We start from the raw sequence: 25,778 nt of genomic DNA on the forward strand, positions 1-25,778 counted from the left end.
TGGAATAATACATGACAGGGCACTACAGGTCCTCTTAGGCATGAAACCATTACCCTCGAGAACAGGGGATATAGTTGACTTTCCTAAAATGCAGAAAGAGGCACAGAGATTTAGAAAGAATGACAATACAAATCAATTTCTCCCACATGAAAGGACTGGACAGTGCCACAACTGGAGATCTAAGTGAAACAGATAAAAGTAACATGTTGATTAAGTATTTAAAACAATGATCATCAGGATAGTTACTGAGCTTGAGAAAAGAAGACACCAAAGAGACTCTTAACACAGAGATAAAAAAGAACTAATCAGAGATGAAGAGTGCAATAAGCAAGATTAGAAACATGTATGATGCAATGAACAGCAGGCTGGAAGGAGCAGAGGAATGAATTAATGACCTAGAAGAATAATGGGAAATTATTAAGAGAGAGGGGGAAAAAAAAAAAAAAGAATTTGCAACATGAGAATAGATTTAGGGTACTCAGTGACTCCATCAAACAATAACATTCTTATTATAAGAGTCCCAGAAGAAGAGAAAGAAAAGGAGGAAGGAAATTTATTTGGAGAAATAATAGCTGAAAACATCCCTCATCTGAGGTAGGAAATGGAAATCCAGATCGAGGAGGCATAGAGAACCCCAACAAAGCAACAAAAGCAGATCCATGCCAAGACATATTGTAATTAAATTGGCAAAATATAGTGATTAAAAAAAAAATAAAAGCAGTAAGACAAAAGAAGACAGTAACATACAAGGGAAACCCCCATAAGCCTATTCTGTTTTTTCAGCAGAAATTTTCCAAGCCAGAAGGAGTGGCCTGATATATTCAATGTGCTGAATAGGTAAAGTTTACAGCAAAAAATACTCTATCCAGCAAGGCTATCATACAGAATAGGAGAGAGAAAGAATTTCCCATACAAATAAAAATTAAAGGACTTTGTGACCACTAAACCAGACCTGCAAGAAATATTAAAGGGGACTCTTTGGAAAAGAAAGACCAGAAGTGACAGCATGAAGGTAGAAAACACAGAAGCAGTAAAAATGAATATTTCTATAAAAAATTAGTCAAGGAACTCACAAAATGAAAGGACGTAAAATATGGCACCACATATCTAAAACATGGAGAGGAGTAAAGAATGGGTTCAAACTTAAATGACAACCAACTTAATATAGACTGCTACATGCAGAAGACATTATATACAAACCTAACAGTAACCAGAAATCAAAAACCACTAATAAATATGCAAAGAAAACAGAGAAAGAAATCCAATTATACCACTACAGAAAATGAGCAAACCATGAAAGAGAGGAAAAAAAATCAGAGAAAATTTTCAGAAACAACCACAAAACAAGTAATAGAATGGCGGTAAATACCTACCAATAATTACTTTGAATGTCAATGAGCTAAATGCTCCACTGAAAACACATAGTATAACAAAATGAATTAAAAAAAAAAAAAAAAAAAGGACTCATGTATATGCTGCCTACGAAAGACTAGTTTCAGAGCCAAAGACAGACTGAACATTAGGGGATAGAGAAAAACCTATCATGCACATAGATGTCAAAAGAAAGCTGTAGTATAAATATTTTTATCAGATAAAATAGACTTTAAAACAAAGATGGTAACAAGAAATAAATGGGGGAGACTATATAAAAATAAAGGGAATAATCCAGCAAGAAGATATAACAACAGTAAATATTTATGCACCCAACATGGGGGCATGCAATACATAAATCAGTTAATAACAACCAAACTACTTAGCAATAGTACAATAATACATTTTAAAAGTCATTTTCCACTATGAAGTGGGATTCATTAGTAGGTTGCAAGGGTATTTCAATGTTGCAAATCAATCAACACACACATCCATAAGAGAATTAGAAGAACCATATGATCATTTCCATAGACACAGAAAGAGCATTTGATGAAATAAAACATCTATTCATGATTAAAAAACTGACAAAGTTAGTTTAGAGGAAACATAAGTCAATATGTTAAAGGCTATATATGGAAATCCACAGCTAATATCAACCTTAATGAGAAAAAAGTGAAATGTTTTCTCCTAAGGTCAGGAACAAGATAGGGATGATCACTCTCACCACTTTTATTCAACATAGTACTCTAAGTTCTAACCATAACAATTAAACAACAAAAAGAAATAACAGGTATCCAAATCAGTAAGGAAGAAGTAAACTTGCACTAGTTGCAGATGATGTGATACTCCATAAGGAAAACCTGAAAGATTCCATCCAAAAAACTGCTAGAACTGAAACAAATTCAGCAGTCATAAGATCAAAATCAATGTGTAAGAATCTGTTTCATTTCTACATAATGAAGCAGAAAGAAGACAATCCAATTTATAATTGCATCAAAAATAGTAAGATACCTAGAAATAAACCTAACCAAAGAGGTGAAAGCTCTGTACTCTGAAAACTAGAAAATACTGATGAAAGAAATTGAGTATGACACAAAGAAATGGAAAAAATTCACTGCTCAGGAATTGGGAGAAAAAATATTGTTAAGATGTATATACTACCCAAAACTACACATTTAACACAATCTCTGTCAAAATACCAACTGCATTATCACAGAACTAGCAAAAAATTCTAAAATTTCTATGGAACCACAAAAGACCCTGAATAGCCAAAGCCATCTTGAAAAAGAAAGGCAAAGCTGGAAACCTCACAATTCTGGCCATCAAATAATATTACAAAGCTACAGTAATCAGAACAGTATGGTACTGGCACAAAAATAGTGCTGGCACATAAACCAATAGCACAGAATAGAAAACCCAGAAATGAACCCACAATTATATGGTCAATTACTATTTGGCAAAGTGGGAAAGAATATCCAAGGGGAAAAAGTCTTCTCAACAAATGGTGTTGGGAAAACTGGATGGCAACATGCGAATAATGAAACTGGGCCACTTTCCTACACCATACACAACAATAAACTCAAAATGGATGAAAAACTTAAATGTGAGACCTAACGCCATAAAATTCCTAGTAGAGAACACAAGTAGTAACTTTTCAGACATTGGCTGTAGCAACTTTTCTAGATAGGTCTAAGGCAAGGGGGAAAAAAAGGAAAAATAACTCTTGGGGAGTATATTAGAATAAAAAGGTTCTGTCCAGTGAAGCAGATGATCAACAAAACTAAAGGTCAAACTATGGAATGGGAAAAGATATTTGCAAATAACATATCTGATATATCCAATAAATATATATCTCCAAAATATATAAAGAACTGTTGCAACTCAACAACCCAAAACCAAATAATCCATTAAAAAATGGGCAGAACACATGAACGGACGTTTCTTCAAAGAAGACATCCCAATGCCAACAGGCACATGAAAAGATGCTCAACATCACTCATCAGAGAAATACAAATCAAAAATAAGAGGGGGTATCAACTCACACTTGTCAGAATGGCTAAAATCACAAACACAAACAACAGGTGTTGGTTGTGGAGAAAAGGACCCTCATGCACTGTTGATGGGAATTAAAATGGTGCAGCCAGTGTGGAGAACAGTATGAAGTTTCCTCAGAAAGGTAAAAATAGAACTACCCTATAATCCAACAATTCCAACACTGGGCATTTACACAAAGAATACAAAAACACTAATTCAAAAGCATACATGTATTCATGTTGATAGAAGCATAATTTACAATAGCCCAATTATGGAAGTAGCCCAACTGTCCATTAATTGATGAATGGATAAAGATGTAGTATGTATGTATGTATGTATGTATGTATGTGACTGTACAACGGCTTATTACTCAGACATCAAGAAGAATGAAATCTTGATATTTTCAATGTCATGTATGGAGCTAAAGACTATACTGCTAAGTGAGATAAGTCAGAGAAAGACAAATACCATATGATTTCTCTCACATGTGTAATTTAAAAAACAAAAGAGATATGAACAAGAAAACATTATTTAATACAGAGAACAAACTGGTGGTTGCTAGAGGGGAGGTGGTCAGAGATGGGTGAACATGCACACACTGTGGGATTGTAAATTGATACAACCATTAGGTAAAACAGTTTAGCAGTATCTAATAAAGCTGAATATGTGCATACATTATAAACTGGCAATTCCACTCTTAGATATTTATCTCAAAATATTCACACATTTGCCACGAGGCATATAGAAGAATGTTCCTAACAGCACTATTTCCAATAACTCTATATTGGAAACAAATGTTCTTTAATAATACAGGAGGTAAATAATATTGACATGATGAATTTCTATACAGCAGTACAAAGGAACATACTGCAATTACATACACCAACATGTGTATATGATACCAATGATAATGTTAAGTGAAAACAGAAAAACAATGCATGCAATATGATGCCATTTTTTTTAAAGTTAGAGAATAGATGAAACTGTTCTATGGTTTTAGGATAACAATTATCTTTAGAGAGCAGTAAGTACAGGAAGTGGGGTGAAGGAGCCTCAGAGGTGTTGTAGTTTTCGATCTAAGTGCTGTTTATATGGTGGGTCCACTTTAGCAAAACTCATCACTTCTATACAATTCTGATAGGTGTTATTTTCTGTATTTGTTTTATTAAAATATTTTTTAAAAAGTTAAAGAGCTTTTGTTTATCAAAATCGAATATTAAGAAAATGAAAAAACAGAACAGAAGAATTCATTTGCAGTACATGTAACAGACAATTTTTATCAGGGAAGACTTTTAGAAAGATTCCTCTGAGTTACTAAACTGCTCATTTAGCATTCATCATCTGAGGTCATCTTTACAGCAACCACACAACTGACCCATTTCACTGAAGAGGAAACTGAGGTTCAGAGAATTTGAATGACTTTCCTCAGGTCCCAAAGGCAGACTGACTCAAATCCATGAACTTATGTTCCTAAATCATACAGGAAACTGCTGTCAGAATTTGTCAAGTCATTCCTCAAGCCATTATTACACATCTTTTTCTTTTTTCATAGTCCTATAATATATAGAGAGACAAGGTAGGTTTTTAACTGTACATTTGTACATACAGGGAACATATTCTTTGAAGCACAAAGAAATGCAGTATGGTATAACAGAGCACAAGCTTTGGAGTCAGTTGGAATCCTGGACCTACCCATTCACCGTCTGCTCTTGGAAAATAAGTTCTCTGAATTTTGTTCTCCTCCTCCTTAAAATGGCAGTACTTTCATATGTGTCTAGAATAGTGCTCAACACTGTGGAGCGAATGAATACTCTTTTAATATTACAAAAAGTGGTAAGTACTTACAATGAATATTCTTTTAAAAACATTAAAAAGTCTGAGATATGTATTATTAATATGCACGCCAGTCTGGTACACAATTAACACTGAAGCTGAGTAATGGTTCTTGTATTTCAATACATTCTCTAATACGTGGCAAAGTTTTATTGTGTAATAATAAAAAGATGCATCAAGTGTAAGAAAAAGTAACTGCAGAAAATATAAGCATTTATTTCTATGAAATGACTATATGGATAGCATAATACATAAGTTTTTTTAAGTTTATACTGATTTCAAAACAAAAACAATATAAAGCTTAATAGCAATTTGCATCTCCTTCGACAGTACCAAAAACCAGAAATGGAAAAGTATCAGTCCATTTTCATAATATTTGAGATTAAAAAAAAAAAAATATATATATATATATATATACTCAGTCCTCAAGACTCTAGTTTTTGGAAAGCAATTCAGGCCATCACTTTCATTTCTGGATTCAGATTTCAGTATAGAAAATTTGGACATGTTATTCCCTTCCAAATGAATTGAAGCACATATTTGTGTAACTACTTTTGAATTCATTTGCAGAGAATTATTCAAAGTGTTTATTCAAATGAATTATGCCAATTAAAAAAAAAGCCAAATCTTTGATCCAATCTTTCCTAGTGAGCCAAGACAGGGATTTTCTCTCGAATGATATTAACAAGTTGGTCTCTTTCATCAGTAAGAAGCATCTCTTGGTGTACTAGGCCAACACTGTCATCCCATCTTCCTGTAATACACCAGACTATGACATTTGCCAAAGCCTAGAATTTATTGTGACTAAAGTCATAGATTTAATTCACAATGATAATGTCCACATGCAGTACTTGTTCAATTTCTTATAGTTTACTCAAAAAAAAATTCCTGGTAAATACTGTAATGAAGAGAACTATATTCAAAATTCTATCACCTTGAATTTAATCTTTATAACCAGACCAACCTCTTTGGTAGCCAATGAAAAAGAACCATCTTATATAGTCATGCTTGACAATTTTGACTGACTTAATTAAGACCTTTCTTAACATATAAAAATAAATCATTTCTTTTGTTCTAACCATCAGAATTACTAGATCCAAAATGTCTTTGGTTGCATTATTATGGGTTGAATTATATGCCCCCTTATTCATACAGTGAGTCCTAACTACCTGTACATCACAGCCTTGTTTGGCAATACAGTCATGGCAAATGTAATTGGCTATGTTGAGCTCACAGTGGGTGAGCTGGGGTAAGCCCCAGATCCAGAATGTCTGGAAATCTGGACATAGAGGCACACACAGAGAAAACTCCACACGAAGACTGAAATTATGCTGCCACAAGCCAAGGAACTACTGGAAGTTATGAGAAAGACCTAGGAGAGATCCTTCCCTAGCACCTTAAGAGGGAGCATGACCCACTGACACCTTGATTTGAGACTTTGGCTTCCAAAACTATGATACAGTCCATTCTCATTATTTAGGCCACTCAGTTTAAGATACTTTTTTATAAGAGCCCTAAAAAACTAAGACACTGATCACATATTTAATAAGACCATCAGTAAAGTTATGGTAATGAAGGCACCAGAAATTATTTCTCCTTGTCACTCAACTTCTAAGTTCGGTTGCATATGTAAGACTAAGTGCAGCAATACTGCTAATTAGACTATCTATGGAAATGCTTTCTGTTAGAGACACACAATTCTTTACACTGCTAAAGTAGAGACCATTTCTAAACTTCCCATCTGAAAATTGTGGAATCAAATTAATATTTTCAGTTTTTAAGTTTATAAAGTTGTCATAATTTCATTTGCACTCCAAAATGCCACTGAAATTTAATTATTTGTTCAATTTCACCCAAGTTTTCATCATGCATCTTTTCTAAAGTATGGAGTTCTTAATATAATTTTTTTTTCACAATGACATTTTCCATAAAGATACAAACAGATAGGAATTCTATGGTTCCATAAAAAATAAGTTTACTCCAAATTTCCTTGAAACATGTAACTTACTTGGACTTTCTCTTATACACCAACTTTCTTTAAGAAACTCAACTTTCTGTTAGGGTTTTTGTAAGAAAAGGATGGTACAATGTTAGGACAAATGACATCTTGCCTCAGTGTTGGACTACAATAGGGTATAATGGAGCTTCCAGAGGATATATTCCGTATAAAGAGGCTATCAGCCACTCAACTCCAAACGACTTCTTCCTAGCATATTGCCAGATCTGCCAATTTAAAGTGATAGCAAATAAAAAACATCATGTCTTTGGTTTATTTATGGCTTCTGGAAATCTAGTTAGACATTTAAAGTGTTATCTTCACAATGTACTCATGGATACTCCTACTCAAAACAGCCAAGATTTTTTATTTTTTTTTTTTAGTCCGTGCCTTTTCTTTGTGCCCCCATCAAGCACAGAGAAAAGACCCCCTGCCTGAAGCAGAAAAAAGCAAAGACTGGGGACTCTGGATTACATCATGTAAGTCTCTCACCCTAGACACTCTCCTATGAGCCACAAGCCTATGAAGTGCTTGTGTGTGAAGGTCATTCATCTGGGGAAGGCCTCAGGGTGAAAGAGCCCCACCCCTGAACCAAACAAAGCAGCAAGAAGAAGGGAGCTGGTGAGGAGGGTGGGAGAGAGCATGACAGCACTAATGGACACAAATGTCTAAGTTCCCAGGAGACTGGGAGGGAGGGAGAGCCCCCTGCCACCATCACGGGTTCTGGGGAAACTGGATGCAGACCTGGGCTAAAGGAGATGCTAAGAGGGAGCCTTCAACATCCAGCTCTAAGAGGATGAAATGGGGTGGGGGAGGAGGGTCATTTATGAACCCTACAAAGGAAGAGGGTAGGGAAAGGAGGCCTTGGGAATCTCAGAAGAATGGGAGGCCCCCCTCAGCACCTATTCTTATAGACATATAAGACATCCCACGCCAGGGGATATATGAAAGAACTTCCACACCTTCTGCCTGGTCTTGCCTGAGCAATGGAGGTCAGGAAAACCGCTGATCAAGTTTGCCATGTCCCAGACCTCCTCAGACCTGACTGGCTTTGCTTCATCTCAACCATCTCACTCCTGGTATATTCATTCCTCATCCATAATGGGATATTGGGCTTGTCGGGGCATAAGTATCTTATACACTAGGTCCTTTTTTATTTTCCCCTAAGTGACTGAATGGCATCATCATTATTTTATCTAGATACCCAGAGAAGAAATCTTGCCCACATCATAACCTCCTATCCCAACAATACTGGTGATTCTACTTGAAAACTGTAAGCCTCCTCTCTCCCCTTGAAATTCTCCTACCCTCTTACAGATTATCATCAGTGTTCTTCTGGGCTATTTTTACAAGTCCTATTAATACACTTCTGCAGCACTAGAGTTCCCCTTCTGCAACACAAACTATATATACATATGGTGTACATATACATGAATAGTTTTAATTAGATATATTTAAGCTTCAAAATGAAAACATATAAAATAAAGGATAGCACTTTGTGACTTCTTTGACTTGGTACCAAAAATCTGACACCTACATCTGTTCAAAGATTTTAGTCTAAGAGTTTGTGTTTTTCAGGTTCTACAATATGCCAGACTCCTTGCAAGATTGCTTACTGTATGGATAAACTGGTGAGCAAAACTGGTCAGACTTTATCTTCCAAAAGCTTACATTTTATCAGAATGGGATCATTAACTTATACAGATAAAAATGTACATGTAATATTAAAAGGCATGGTCTTGTACGTAAAACCAAATCCCTAGGCCTTCTTGGTCTCCCATGGTTTGGAACCTGCTGCACCTCTCCAAATCAGTTTGCCTCACCCAGCAGCCCTACTATGAGCTCCTTGGGCAGAGTTTGTCTATTTTCCTTTCTACCTTCATTTTTTTGCACAGGTCTGTGACACAATCACAATCAAACAGTTTTTGATTCATAACTATTCTTTATTATTCTTTAGTCATTTCCTCATTTTCTATCTATAAATTCCTAAAGGGAAGGAATATTGCATGCATTCTGTGCATTTTATGTCCCATATATCTAGAGTGTTACTGGGATTATAGCAAAATCTTGGTCAGTATCTGGATACCTGGTTATTTACAATGTGCTGGACCTGGTTTCCCTGGTAAGAGGCAGTAGGAAGACACAGGTTCCTTCAATAGTTTCTGTACACTCTGCTTTAAGTATCATAAACTCATCATTTTTACCTATATAATTTTAAGAGGCTAACGAAAATTATTTGTGGTTGTGTCAACAACCACACTGCTATACTAAAAGACTAATCTGTAAATTATTCACTAATAATATGAAAAATTATTATAAAATACAGACCAAGAGATACCAATAAAATAAATCATCTCTAAATGATCAATTGTAATGTTGTCATGCACTTACTAACTCACACATGGTGAAAATCTGATTTAGTTATTGACTAGAATCGTCTAGTCTTTCACTCAAATGAAAGAATATACTTACTATCACAAAAATTTATACTTTTTTTACATTTTTAATACATGCAATGAATGTTTCTAGTTTCTAAGTGAGAAAAATAAATGTGTTTATATGAAAAAAGTCTGATGATCTTATTAAGTAGGAACTCGGAGTGAAATTAAGGGATTATTAGGTCTGTTTCACATCTTTTCTTACACTATTACAGCTTATAAACTCCAGAAATACCTATTTCTGTAAAATTCTGTAAAATATAATAACTGTGTAAAATTAATTAGAATTCAGTAATGTACTTTAGTAGATAGATAGTATATTGATAACTGCCACCATACAATGAAATGTAACATGTAATGCTATATAACATCTTTAGATTTCGTATCAACTTAGTGGTGTAACATTGGTTTATATAAGGTATAGGCCTTTGAGAAATTTGAAATTTAGAGTGTATACTAAAAGAATATAATGGAATAAATCATTTTATCTTAGTGATCTTGATAACAAATTTATATATTTTTCTATTCTAAGAAGTATATCTGTATATGTTATCAATTACCTGCGAATATCATCCAGCGAATCATCTCCAAGTTTTAAATCATGTTCTACTCTTAGAAACAGAATTTACATCAATTTGAACCCACTTCTAACACACATACACACACACACACACACACACACACACAACTAAGATGTACTCTGCTACTGCTTTCATAAACACTGTCCAGAAAGAGAATATCTTGAGAGCAAGGTGTCATAGAAATTGTATTTGGCATCTTGTGGGCAATAAAATTTTGGTCCAAAGCAAGGAAAGCATCATGTTACAGATAGGCATTTTAGAAAACGGAGAATAAAATGGGACAAGGACATGGACAAATCTTCTGTTATGTATTAGTGTTGCAGAATAGTAAGAGGCCCTGACTGCCCCTCTTGAGTTGTAGCTCCTTTCTGTAACTGAAGCACTTTAGTCTTCATGGATGTCAGTTTACACAAGCATTAATTCAGCTTAAAAGAAAAACGTGGCAGCTTCATCTGTCTCCTGAGACACTGTATCATGACTTGCTACAGAAGCACTTTGCATTTAAAATGTTGAAAATGTTCAGAAGCATCCTTTGAATGTAAGAGTTAAAAGCTTTAAATACTAGGCTACGGTAACCAACTGAAGGCAATGACCATAGCAATACAGTAGCCATTCCATATGCAATGTTCATGGAGAATGCTATGGGTCAAAATATTTTATTAAGAAATCTAATAAATCAACTCTTACTATGTATATAGCTAGGTTCCTAGGTTTTCAACTTTGTAACTCATTTGATATCATCATTTGTGTCAGTTATAACTCCAACATAGATTTTTTTAAATATTTTAATATTTTGTTGGTCTCCTATCTCTACAGCAGCAATGAAAGACAATTATAGACAAATTTGCATCTTCCCATCCAATTCTAGATACAGTAATGTATCTTTGGAGAGAACAGACAAGATTCTGAAAGAAAAGCAACAGTGTTCAATCTATCTGATCTGGAGTAGAGAGTAGAGGAATAAAAGGTGAGGAGCTATTTCCTTAGGTTCATGACAGAGCCTGTTTCCTAAACTCACCAATGTTGTTGTACCTTGAACTAAATTAAGAAAATGTCACAGCAGTATAACAACTGATAGTAATAGCTTTGTATTAGTGACACATCAAATCAATATTATAGATTGAATTCCAAAAAGTGCAGTGTTTGATAAATATGATTTAACATAAATGGTATTTTCCCCACTAAGTTCCAAGTACAATCTACTCACCTATAAAAATAAGCAATAGCATACATACACATATAACAAAATAAGAAATGGAGATGTGCTAGGCCCATCTTTAAGGAATTCAGAATCCTTTTGGAAATTAAGCATATGTAACATAAAAATAAGATGTATAATATGCAAAAAGAAAGGAAGAAAACAGTATATAAGTAGAGGGCAGCGAATAGTTGAAAAAGAAATAATTTGATTCAAACCTAAAACTTGGCAATTCATAATCAAAGAAATTAGAAGTCAACTCAGAAAGAGTGATCATATAAGCAAAAGATTAAAGAAGTGCATATCTAACATTTCTCAAATGCTAGTATGCATCAGCATCTAATCATGAAAATATGATCTGCTATCTTTCCATGGCAAATGGCTTCCATGACCCCATGGCAGTTTAGGCTGACAGTAGTTCTACTGTCTTGTAGCTTCATGATTTGGATCATAAGGCCTCCAAGTCAAAAAAAAAAAAAAAAAAAAAAGGGAGAGATTGAGAGAGAGGAGAATGCTGGAGGTTCTCCAGTAAAAGTAGCACAGAATCCGTCTCTACTCAGAACCCTCTGGCCCTATGTATCACAGCAAAGAGATGATGGGTGAGAGAAAAAACAAATGAACTGGGTGTGACTGGCACTATTAGTCTCCCCAGAACATGAGGAAGAGGGGTTTTTAATTTGGTAAGTGTGGAACATGTGTGAAAAGAGTCACTAGAGACTATGAAAGTGATAAAAAGCTTAATAAAAACATGGTCAAGTGGCCCCTTAGACCCAAATGAGACATCATGGATTCATGATAGCTTCAGTCCCCACATGAGGTTGATCTTCAGAATGTATAAAAGAAAGAGAATGGATTAACATGGTTGGGAGTCCAGGCAGAGAAAACCATGTTACTATCAGGTGGAGAATTCGAGTAATTTTCTTATAAAATATCAAGCCTGAGTTAAAAGCCAAGTGAGGCCAAAATGGGCTAAAAGCATCAACCAAGGGGAACTCAGTGGTTTTTCTTGCTATAGGTGCCTAGACGTTAAGAATAGGTAAATTGCAGTGAAATAGTAAGAGGAGTCATTTTCAGCATCAGCACCTTTGGGGATCAAGGGTCAATAACATTCCCGTACTCTTAAATTTAGAAATAAAATTGTCCCGTTGGATGAATGGACAGTGATAAACAAACTATTTATCTGATCTCCGGACTTACTCAATGTCAATCCATATGAGCCTAACAATGACCTTTTGCTAAAACTGCCTCTCTTGAGTAATGCCTTACTTTTTGTATAACAGGCTGCTTCAAATCTCACTGCTGAAGCTCTTCATATTGGGGATGAATATATGGTACTATTTCACAGGGTACTAAAGAGGAACAGATCGCACTGGAAGCTGATGTTTATATGAACATAGCAGCAGAAAAATGCATCTACCAAATTAATGAAGGTAATTGTTCTAGAGTTATTTTCGATTTGTATGTTGGCCTATAATATGTAAAACAAAACTATTCACTATCATCATATAAGTAGAAGAAAAAAATGAGAAAAGTTGATAGCCTGATGAAGTCAGGAAATAACAATCAGTGACAGGGCTATTCTGCCCCCACTTTATTTAAAGGAATGACATCCATACATTAACCTGAATAATCGTCTTACAGTTAACTATGTGAAACCACTTATAATGTTGACTGCCCATTGTCAGTTGATAATCACTGTCACTTGTGGACAAAGAGTACTCTTTAAAAATACTGACTGAAGTGTTCAATTATATTTTCAGATAAAACTACTAAAAATCAATTGCTTCGAATGAGAATGTTAAGCATTTTAGGAAAATGTTTGTAGCGTCAGATCACAGATGTATCTTTGAAAATGTGTTTCTGTGATTTTTTTTTTTTTTAAGTCAGAAGCCTTTAAGCTTACATTTTCAAGCTTTGATTTTGGGTTCCTACCCTCCTTAAAATTTCCCCAACAGATGTCTGAGCATTATACATTTTGACATGTAAGCAGCTTTGTCATTGTAACCATGTTTAGTTTTTGGTATCTAATTTCACTACTAGGTATATGGTAATGCAAGCCAAGTTCAATGTGATTAACTTGTGAGGGTCTCTGCTTGATCCTTAAACTGGCTCTAGTCTGTTCAATATTTGTAATAATAAAAACCTACAAAAGCCTTCAGATCACATGCACTAAATTTAACACGTGAGATACCAAAAACAAACCAACAAAATTAGCTTATAATTTCTTTTGTTATTTAAAACTGAACTAAATATTAATTCACTATGAGTTAGCTTTTAGAAAAATATATCAGAGAATGAAAAACTTTCCAACTGAAATTTGACTAGAAAGTCTATATGAAAGGAGTATTCCAAAGAGGGAGTAGAGTGTAGAATTTGCCTTCCTGTCTCTTCCCCTCTATCCTGTTCTCATGTATAGGCTGTTTTCCTAGTTCTCTAACCCTTACCAGGTAACTGATACTATTTAACTGTTGGCTTAATGGACAATTACACTAATTAAGCAATTCTGCTAGACTTTCTTCTATATTACCCTAAAGGCAACTTTTTAAACATTAAATTTATACTGTAAAACAGGTTTTTTTTTGTTCCATATTTGGTATAATCTTATAACACAGTACATTATTATTGCTTCTATTGTAAGGTTATGCTATATCAACTAGGGCTTTGTGTTATAGTCCTATTATAGTTGAGCTTTAAAAAAAAAGTCTTGGTCTTGTTTTCATTTCTTTAATACTTATTGGATTCCTACTGTGCATTTTATATTTCTTTATATCTCATACTTAACCCATTACATATATAATATTTTTCTGTTTAATGAAAAAAATTAATGAATACATAAATTTACTAAGGACACTTATGTGGTGATCTGGATTAGTTGCAAATAGAAGGCTATTAGGGTTGGTGAATTTTGAACTGAAACACATTCTAAAAAGAGAGCAATCCAAGTGTCATATACCCTTTTTGTGGCACAGACTTATCTTTGAACATGTTAGATGCTCAAGAAATTATTTAACAAATATTTCCTATTAGGTAATCAATTATTTGCAGTTTATTTGTTCATGTAATTGTATTGTTAACAACATAATCTGCTTTCATATTTGTTAAGTTTGATGATTTCAAATTTAGTGGTTTTGCTCTTCTACATTCGTTATTACAGTGTGATATTAATAAAAAGTTCAACTTAAAAATGTCATTTGGGGCGCCTGGGTGGCTCAGTGGGTTAAAGCCTCTGCCTTCGGCTCAGGTCATGATCCCTGGGATGGAGCCCCACATCGGGCTCTCTGCTCAGCGGGGAGCCTGCTTCCTCCAATCTCTCTCTGCCTGCCTCTCTGCCTACTTGTGATCTCTGTCAAATAAATAAAAATCTTTAAAAAAATTAAACTAAAAAAATAATAAAAAAGCCATTTACCTTAAATGCAGCAAAATAACTAAGTATTTCCAATGACTAGCTATCTAGAAATGCTGTTTCTATGAAAATCGTGATGATATTTCATGGAGAAAATTCAGGTTTTAAGGGAACACAGGCAGGGCATAGGGTAGTGGTTGTTGCGTAGTTCACAAGTATGCCTTTGCGAACTTGTTAGCCTGTGGGAACACCGAAGTCATACTAGGCTCTCTGACTCCCTTCAGTCAAGAGATCACTCATGCTAGAATGCCACATAAGCCCTGGCTTCATTTTGAATTTTATATTATGTTAGATCAAAATCTGCCCCACAGAATTATGCTCCTTCTATTTTTTCTTCGAGTATAGGTGACACATATTATGTTAGTTTTATAGGTACAATGCACAGATTCAACATCTGTATACATTACTCAATGCTTACCATGATAAGCATAGTTACCATCTGTCACCATACAATCTTATTACAATATTGATTATATTCCCTATGCTGTACTTCTCATACCTGGAGAAGGGAGGCGATGGAGGGCATAGGCGAAATAAGAGATCAAGAAGTACAAACTTCAAGTTAGGAAATAAGCTTTCTCTCACCGCCCCCCCCCCCCGCAACAGTCTCTGAGGCTACTTGAACAAATTCCCTGAGGACTGTCCAAAATATTATGTTTAAGAATAAATTATCACTAAGATCCCATTTACATACACACACACACACACACACACAGAGATGCGTGCTAATTAGAGATCATATTCCAGACACACTTGGGGCTTTGTTTTTAGCATCTCTCTTTTTTTTTAAAGTAAACATTCTTCTCTCATTTGCATTTCCAAGACATCAGAAAATTTAAAGTATGACAAGATCTAAGTTTAGATGCTATGAACATACAGCAAGATCATTTGGGGACTCAGTATTTAGATTTGATAGATATTGATAATATTTATTGTGAACAGAACATAATTGATCTTTCCTAAAACCACAAAATATGTAATAGTTTTTTTTTTATGTTAACAAGAATATGCAGAGCATTAAGAGTTAACAGCTCTAAGCCAGGTCTAAGTCAGTATTAAATTCACACTTCTTAGCTTTTCTTTTCCCAAAATCAATATCTGCAAATAATAAATGAGATCCCAGAGGGTTGAGTTAAAGCTCCAACCACCACAGAGCCGCTCCGCAATTGGTCATTGACTCAATAATGCAGGTGAGTGCCACACGATAGAGTATCTTTAACACACTGTAATAGAAAATTAATAGCTTTCAAATCAGAACTAGGGTTACCCGAAGGATTACTTAATAGCTTGGGTTAGAACAATCACCCAATACCATGAAGTCTAAAATGCCGTAAAACCTCAGAAAGACCCAACAAAGCTCCAAAATTATACTCAATTTGTTCCATGTACACTGTACGCTACTCCACCAACAAAAGACTTCTGATACAAAAGTGTCATGTTGCAAACAATGTGCTAATAAAGCCGCATTGCAGTGTTGTCCATGGTGCCAGTAGGAAGTCCATAGATCCTACCGTACAGCAATTTACATACCCAAGTCAGGAACCTGAGCACGGTGCCCATTTTTCCTTAACAGAGTAAATAAGAAACATTCTACACATGTCCTCACACCGTCTTCACACTTTTCAAGGTAAGTTGTCCCACGAGAAGCTAAAGTTTTATTATTTTCTCCGTCGTGTGACACTTCTTTCATCCATGGAGTTCAGAACGATAACCTGACTATAGATTCCCAAACTAAACTCAAGAAAGAGAACATTCAAATAAGAGGGTAACTTGTTCATACATACATTAGTTTACATAACTAGAAACCAACGGCACCAATGACTAATAAGCACTCAGAGTTAAAAAAAAAACGGAATCCTTACTGTCCTAAAGCAGTGTCAGAAAACTTGTGAGCTACACAGTACAAAACACGTTTCTCCAAGGAGACAATAGCATGTGACAGAATATCAATTATTCATTTATCCATTTTTCAATGCCAGAGAAATCGATGGATATAGAAGGGCCCGAAAATAAAACTTGGAGCACTTTGATTTCCACAATGAACATGTTAAAGACAGGCATAGAGGAAGCAAAGTATTTCTTAGCTTTATAAAGTGATTCTGTTTCTTCCCATCACTCGGCATTTAGAAAACAGATCAGTGCACATGTCTACAAAAATACGTCTTTTCACCTCAAAGAAAAGCCACAAATAAGTCCGATTGTTAAAGGAGCAGATTTCTCTTTGAATGCTTCTTATGAAATAAAAGACGTGGCTTTCATGCATATTTTTAGGTGTTGCCTATAGAATCCAAATCACAACTATTTTTCAAACTCTAAGATTGCTTTAAGTAAAAAACCCAAACCAAACTAAAGAAAAAACAAGACAACAAATATCGGGAAGGCACAGACACCAAAGGATAGTAGAGACTCACCCACAGGCTGTCAACATCCAGTCAATTGCCACAGGTAAAAGCATATGGCATTTTCCCACAGGCTACTTGTCCTTTAATTTTCAAAGGAATTTCATCATCTAATTTAACACTACCTGCAAAGATTTGGGAGAGCAAATAAAATCTTCCTTCCTGGGTTTTCCCCTTCTAGTTCCTTCTCTTAGTGGCTTGTGTCACGCACACAAAATGGCACCTTTCTCTCAAGGCAGAAGCAGGCTTTATATACCAAGCATGTGTATGTGAGTATGCCACAAAACACCGGTTCCTTATCATGCGCTTGTTAGCTTGTCCAATCTATGGCAATCACTTCAGTCCCAGGGGTTAAAAGACACAACATGCAGAGAAAAAGGGAAGCAAAAGCTGAAGAAAGATCAATACTGCACTGTGAAACAAGAAGTGTAGGCTATTTACTTTTCATTGATCTGATGATGCAGGAGAAACACCTCAAACTGGCATTAAATTGAAGGAATACATCTTCTGTGTTTTTTTTACCTCAAGGTCAGGAAGAAGCAAAAAAGAAATTAGAACAAACAGAAACTAATCACAAGAGTACAATAAAACTATTAATCCACATTACAAACCCACATAGCAACATAATTAAATTTCAGGTTGAATGAGAATCACAATGAAACAGATAGTATTGGGTCGTTTTTTTTTTTTTTAAGTTGTGTTAACTTGTACCTGGAACAACTACAAAACAATAGTGTATGAGGACTGAATCAGACCAACATTAATGCCTAGCTAGATGCCCAGCGTTATTTAGCAGTAATTACAAAGCAAAATGAATGCCCTGGAACTAATTAAAAGTAAGTTCTATTCCAGGCACAGAGAAGTACTGAGCTTTAATTCATAGGTTTTGGGGCGCCTGGGTGGCTCAGTGGGTTAAAGCCTCTGCCTTTGGCTCGGGTCATGATCCCAGGGTCTTGGGATCGAGCCCCACATCGGGTTCTCTGCTCAGCGGGGAGCCTGCTTCCTCCTCTCTCTCTGCCTGCGTCTCTGCCTACCTGTGATCTCTGTCTGTCAAATAAATAAATAAAATCTTAAAAAAAAAGAATATTTCTAATTCATAGGTTTTGAAGTAAAGATCCCTCCAAAAGATCACAATGATTTTCAAAGAATCTATCATAAAATTATGTGCCATTAGAAAACTCTCTCTCTCTCTCTCTATATATATATATATATAACTCTATATATATATAGATAGAAGTTATATTAAATACAAGCAAACAAGCTATAGAATACAGTGGAAAGTTATGATGGGATGTAAGAGTAATTGACATCAATGTTTAAAAAAGAGAATCCTGAGCTTTTATTCACTTATCAGTTCATTCATTCCCGAGTTTCTGTGGGGGTCACCATATGTATACATATATACACAGATATGTAACATATAGACATGTTTTCCTATGATTTTCAAGAATGTTATGATTTTATCTGAGTCAAAGTTTCAAAACTGGAGAAGCCAAGGTATAAAAATTAAAATTTAATATTTAATTTTGTTATGTACAATAGATTTCTTGTTTTGTGGTTACCTTGATGCTTACGTAAAACATCTTACAGGGGCACCTGGGTGGCTCAGTGGGTTAAGCCTCTGCCTTCAGCTCAGGTCATGGTCTCAGGGTCCTGGGATTGAGCCCCACATTAGGTTCTCTGCTCAGCGGGGAACCTGCTCCCCCCTCTCTCTCTGCCTGTCTCTCTGTCTACTTGTGATCTTTCTCTCTGTCAAATAAACAAAATCTTAAAAAAAAAATCATACAGCTATAATGGCCTATTTTAAAAACATAATTTAACTTTGACCTCATAAAAAACATTTACCCTCCAACTCCTCTCACCCATGTTTTCTGTTTTTGATGTCACAATCTACTTTTTATATTATGTATACATTAACAAATTATTTTAACTATTGTTATTTTTAATACTCTTGTCTTTTAACCTTTATACTAAGGTTAAGGGATTTACAAACTGCTACTATAGTACTAAAGCATTCTTGATTGGACTACAGCCTTACATTGACCAATGTGTTTTATGCCTACGTCTCAATTCATGTTACTAAGTAGCATCATTTCATTTCATTTCAGCTTGAAAAGCTTCCTTTTTAGCTGTTTTTGTTGTTGTTGTTGCTTTTTTCCAAGGCAGGTCTAAAGGCAATGAATTCTCTTTAGCTTCTTTTTAACTGATTAAATCTCTATTTCTTCTTCATTTCTGTATGACAACTCTACCAGGTAAGGTATTCTTGGTTGGCAGTTTTTTTCTTTCAGCATTTCGAATCTATCATCCCATTCCCTCTGGCCTGCAAGGTTTCTGCTGAAAAGTCCATTAACAGCCTTGTCAGGGATAACCTTGTATGAGATGAGGTGTTTTGACTTTTTCCCATCTTGATGCTTTCGTAATTTACTCTTTGTCTTTGATTTTTGACAGTTTTATTATAATGTGGCTTGACACAGTCCTCTTTTGGTTTAATCTTCATGGAGATGAATGAGCTTTGCATAGAATACCTGAATGCGTGTATTTCTCCCTAGATTTGGAAAGTTTTCAGTTTGGTAAATACTTTATGATATATGCATATATCAAATCAAATTTGATATACAGTACAATTTGTTTGTCAAGACTGCCTCAGTAGGGTGCCTGGGTGGCTCAGTGGGTTAAAGCCTCTACCTTCGGCTCAGGTCATGATCTCAGGATTCTGGGATCAAGTCCCGCATCGGGCTCTCTGCTCGGCAGGGAGCCTGCTTCCCCCTCTCTCTCTCTGCCTGCCTCTCTGCCTACTTGTGATCTCTCTGTCAAATAAATAAATGAAATCTTTAAAAAAAAAAAAAAAGAATGCCTCAATAAAGCTTGGAAAAAATAAGTAATCCAGGCGACAGATAAAAAATAATGAATTAATTAAGTTCACCCTGAGTCATCTAATAGAGAAATCAGTTTCCTGTATTCTGAATTCATGTGTTTTAATATTTAATCACAAGTGTGAGGCATGCACACCCTATGAAAGATATCCTGCTCTGAATGTTCTAAATAAGGATCTTGACCATTTTAGAGGATATGAATGAGAACACAGAAAGAACCAGGCAGGACATCCATGCAATTTTGCCAATAAGAGAGAGGCATTATTCTTGCCTACTGGGATAGTCTTGCTCCGCTCTCATCAAGCTTGGCACAAAATGATTTTAAAATGGGAAAATTTCTCAATAGTGGCTATTTATTTCTCTTTGATATTTACTTATCTTTGATCCATAACCAAATTAATACATTCCTTAACACTGATTTTATTCAAGGAAACTACAGTCAAGTTATACTTCAACATTCCATTTTCTAAAATGGCACCTAAGTTTCCTTTAAAGTGATTAAATACATAGGATTTTTTTCTACTAGTGCATCTTAACACCAAGGCTTAAATTTTACATTTAAAAGTCCTAATGATGGAGTGCCTGGGTGGCGCCATTGGTTAACCGTCCGACTCTTAATTTCGGCTCAGTTTGCAAACTCACAGTCCTGGGATAGCCCCAAGTTGGGCTCCACCCTCAGCATGGACTCAGCTTGAGATTCTCTCTCTCCCTCTCCCTCCCCACCCCTCCCCTCCACTCATGCTCTCTAAAATAAATCTTTATAAAAAAAAATTAGTGACAAGTTAATTCAGAATGTAATCACTTCTAGAGATTCTAACATTTTGCCTATCTCAAACAAACTGAATTTTTATTTTAAGTCATTTCTGTCATTGCCGAGTATCCAAAACATGAACAAGTCTACAGACATACACATTCGTGAAAGCTATAAATATGTAAAACAAAAAATTAATGTCTTATTTGCTATGGACATCTCCATCATTCTTTTTGTAGTTCAATTTTGTAAAGATGCTTCAGTGTTCTTATAAAACCTTAATTTTGTACCTACTCTATTACAAGGAAACTGAAGAGATTTCTTTTTTATTGCCTCTCCCACCCTCCTTTCCCTTGCTCTCTCCGGACTCCTACTTCAAGAAAATATTTTTTTAAAAGTTAGAGTCTCTTAAAATTGGTTACCATTTAAACTTTTATCTAAATGTTCTTGATTTATCAAAATTTAGAGTAGTAATTGAACAAGTGCAAAGATAAAGCTTTATGAACCTTTTGTTTTTCAATTGAAGACATAAGAATTAGTTCATTGTAAAGTTTGAGTGACCTAGAAACTGAGTATGGATTGACATTTTATAAAACATCAATCTGTTTGTAGTTAAGTTTTTTAATACATCTTCTCTTTCAGTTGAGTGACTTCATGGATGTATCACTATTTTGCCTGTTTGGGCAGAAGTCCAGAAAGATTTTCTGCTAGGTTAATCTGCTAAGAGCCTGGTTGGCCAAGAACAAACTTGATGCAGTGACAGTAGCAAGAAGGGTACTGCCAAATGGCAGCCCAGTCTACACTCATTCTCAGAAACTAACACTAATCATGGTGGGCAAAAACGGTACGTGGTAATAAGATATTATAATGATTTGTTAGGTGGAATGTAATGAGTAGTTGTGGTTTCACAGCGGATTCTCCATCTTAATATAATTCACTTGGTGGGTAATAGCTGAGAAGGTTTTCTTTTGTTACATGATCAAAAATTTTTCAATGTGTGAATCTTGAGAGAGTTGAGGGAGAATTTATCATTCCATCTATGTAAGCTATATTATTCATTCCCATCTTTATTTCTGAAACATTATCCCTACAGATTTGAAGAGTTTAAAATAATTTGCATAACTTTTGTAATCTGTTTTCTTATAAAACATTTTAAAAGTTAAAGCATTTTATTTTGAATTTTTTAAAAAAATATATATTCAACCTCATTTAAAAAGGATCTAAGATTCACTTATACTAAATGAATCTCAAGATCTAAAAATAGAGTATGTTTATTATTCTCAATCCCTACATGCTTTTTAAGGTTTCTTGATTAATGATGAGCTGTTTAAAGTATATTAAAATATTAAAATACCTATAAGAATATAATTACTTCTTTTAACAAAATTACCAGGAAATGCGAATTGAAATTAATTATAGATTAGCATTTTAAGGTAAGATGAGGATCATTTCTATTTCTATCTACATCTCCTAACATGACATAGACCATGATACCACTTCTCGGTCTTATTTAATCACCTAACTGAAGTACTATACATCAATTAATTTCACAACCATTGCAGGATTTTTAGACAGTGGGAGTTATTGTAGGTCACTCTACCAATGGTCAAAACCTTCAGGCAAAAAGGAATCAGAATGCTTCTTAGATAAAAGACCATTAGGCAGTACCTTTATTAAATTTAACATTTCACATGGTAGCATATATTCCCTGGATATCATTATTACCCTCATTCTAAGTAGTAACAAACAATAAAACTATTTAATGGATAATTTTTGCATACATCTCTACTTCTTATTCCTAACTTACTCCAGACCATAAACTCTAAATCGGGTCTATATCTGTCCATAATCATCTCATAAACTGCTGCTAAACCAAATGTTTTTTAAGTACTTCCAAGAAAGTACCCTAATTCTCATTCTTATTTAATGGAAGAGATTTTTTTGTGGTCTTAAAATGTGTTATGACATGATGAAATAAACCATGTTCTTGGGGAAAAAAAGAAAAATAATTCAAGATAACCGCAAAAAAATTGAACTGTTATCTAATTTTTCATTACTTATTACATAGTTTTCCAACTTTTTATCATCTCTGCATTAAAGCTGTCCATATCATCTCATCTGAATCCAGCCAGCAGGTTACTGAGCAAGGAGTAACTATCCTAATAACTCGTCACTAGATTGCTGCTCAAAGTTCTAGGAAATTGTTCATTATCTTTCATTGCCTAAAATATCTGTGTAAAGGAAAGAATAAAGATACACTTTTTATAATTTACCATTTCTTTGATATTTTCTATTTAAACGTTGACATGTATCTTTTTGAGAGATTCATCTTGACATACCTGTCAAACTTGCCTTTTTCAATTTTAATAAGGTGAATAATAGGTGATAAAGGTTGATTAGAAATGAACCTGGAGATGCATTTTATTAGAAGTCTTGCTTCCTTTTATATATAAGCATGCAATCTAATTTTTTGCCATTAAAGTCATATGAAAAGAATATATTGCTTCCTTAGAATTTGGAACTTAATATATTCTAAGATGTGTCACATCAGATCAAACAGGATGATCTTTAAATTTAAGGTGGTCTCTTTCAAAGTAAATATACAAATTGAAAATTATAAAATTATTCTGTTAAGCATTCTTTCTTTCAAATCAGGAAACAGATTTTGCATATAAGATTAAAAGTCGTAATTTAGATTTTTATAATATACTGAGAATTCATAAGCCCTGAAAACTCCATCACATGAGTTCAGAAATTCTTTATAATTCTTGGGTATTTATTAACAAGACTCGGGATACTGATTACCTATATTTAAATGTGTTTTATAAATAATTTTTTAAAGTGAATCAATGAAATCTGATCTAATCTCCTTCTACAAACTTTTTATCTGATCCTTTAATTGAAACATTGTTACTTCTAACAATGTTAGAAGCTAACCCCATGTGATGTCTTCCTTACTACTTAAGTAGAAGGCATTAATCAAATCCCTGAGGGCTGAATGCTAACTCCAAAAGATACAGGTCGTTATCCTGGTATAACTGAAACTAGGGAACTCTACTCTCACTCTCAAAGAATGGCGAATAATAGGGTCTTAATTCTAGAGTTAGATTTTGCAGAGGCTAATTTTATCAGAGAAAAAAATGGAAGACTTAAGAACATTCTTGCTCAGATGAGAAAGGAGGTTATAGAAGGATGGTAAAAGGGGACCAGAAAAAGAAACAGATCAAAGAACTATTTGCTAAGAGGGGTTTTTTCAATAATAGAGTTAACTAATATTAAAATTGAAGTTTCTACTGTTGCAATATAAGCCTATAGTGTCCCCAAACTCAGTGAATCCTGCCATTTACATTGAAAGAGACAGAGATTGTATGTTTGTAAATTATGGAAAAACAAACTATTCCACATTATGCTCGACAAAGGGTAAAAAAAAACATAGCAATATCCAACAACAACAATAACAAATGTGTAAACTTCCGTTGCAGCAGTTTGAAGTTTTTGGGCACTTTAGCCATGAATATGAATACAGTATTAGATTTTAATTTTATTCTTATGAGAACGTATTTACAGTGATAACTCTGACCCCGCTTTCTAAGAAGAATACTCATTTTCACTTTCGTAAGTTAAGGGAGAGAAACCTACAAAGGCAAGATGTGAGTGTGCTATAGGTTTCAGTGTCCCTTCACATCTGGTCCTCTTTCCTTTGGGGCATAAAAAAGATACATTTGTTTGTCCATTACAGAAAGCCAGAGCCATGTTACAAGTGATCGGTTCTGGCCAATGGGCTATAAAAAGGAAGAGCTGTGTACACCAGCAATGAATAGAAGCATTTCGTTGCTGTGTGAGACACTTCAGCTCTCCCTTTCCTTCTCTTAACAACCTTTGAGGATACATATTCCAGACAGTGGAAATCTAATATGGTGGGAACTCAGATCATCCTAGGTTACTTGTTCTAAGGCAGTTTCCTTGGAAACACCCAGACCTGTCATGGACTTTGCAGAGCAAGAAATAAATACCTATTTTCTTAAGCCAATCTTAAGCTTAAGATTTTAGGGTGGTTTGTTATTATTTATTTCAGTTTATCCTGATGTATAAATTAATCTTAAGTTGGAAGCTTCTGAAATTACTAAAATATGTATCCTTGCTTTAGTGATAAGGTGGAGAAGACGAGTGTTACTGCGAACTGGCAAGATGGTGATTTTTTTACCATTTTCAGGACAGAACATGATCTAGATGCTTGGTCATGAATCTAATGACTATGTAATACTAGGAAAAGAGTTTGAAAAACTGGATGCCACTCATCTGAGTTATTACTATTATCTGCTTTTTACAGTGTATTATTTTGAAAAACTGGTAGGCTAAGAATTTTCAGGTTAAAATGGAAGAAAATGAAGAGATTCAAGAAACTTTGCCATTTGTAATGTGGGACTACCAACTGCTCCAAAATCACAAACAGTAGGATGGTAAAATTGAGAAGATGTTAAGTGACAGATGTCATTAAAAATAGCTTTTGCAGGCGCCTGGGTGGCTCAGTGGGTTAAGCCTCTGCCTTCAGCTCAGGTCATGATCTCAGGGTCCTGGGATCGAGTCCCACATCAGGCTCTCTGCTCGGCAGGGAGCCTGCTTCCTCCTCTCTCTCTCTCTCTCTGCCTGCCTCTCTGCCTACTTGTGATCTCTCTGTCAAATAAATAAATAAAATCTTGAAAGTAAATAAATAAATAAATAAATATTTTTAAAAAATAGCTTTTGCAACAAAGAGAACTAAAGATACAGTCTTCATATCTATTATTAACATTTTCTCAAAAATTAAGGAGACTTAGAGCAAAGATTGTATTATGGATGTGGTAAATAGTAATTCTTTTTATTGGATGCAACAACTCAGCCAAAATAGCTTGTTGGGAGCT

This window comes from Martes martes (assembly GCF_963455335.1).
Source record: "Martes martes genome assembly, chromosome: 5".
Classification (NCBI taxonomy): Eukaryota; Metazoa; Chordata; class Mammalia; order Carnivora; family Mustelidae; genus Martes; species Martes martes.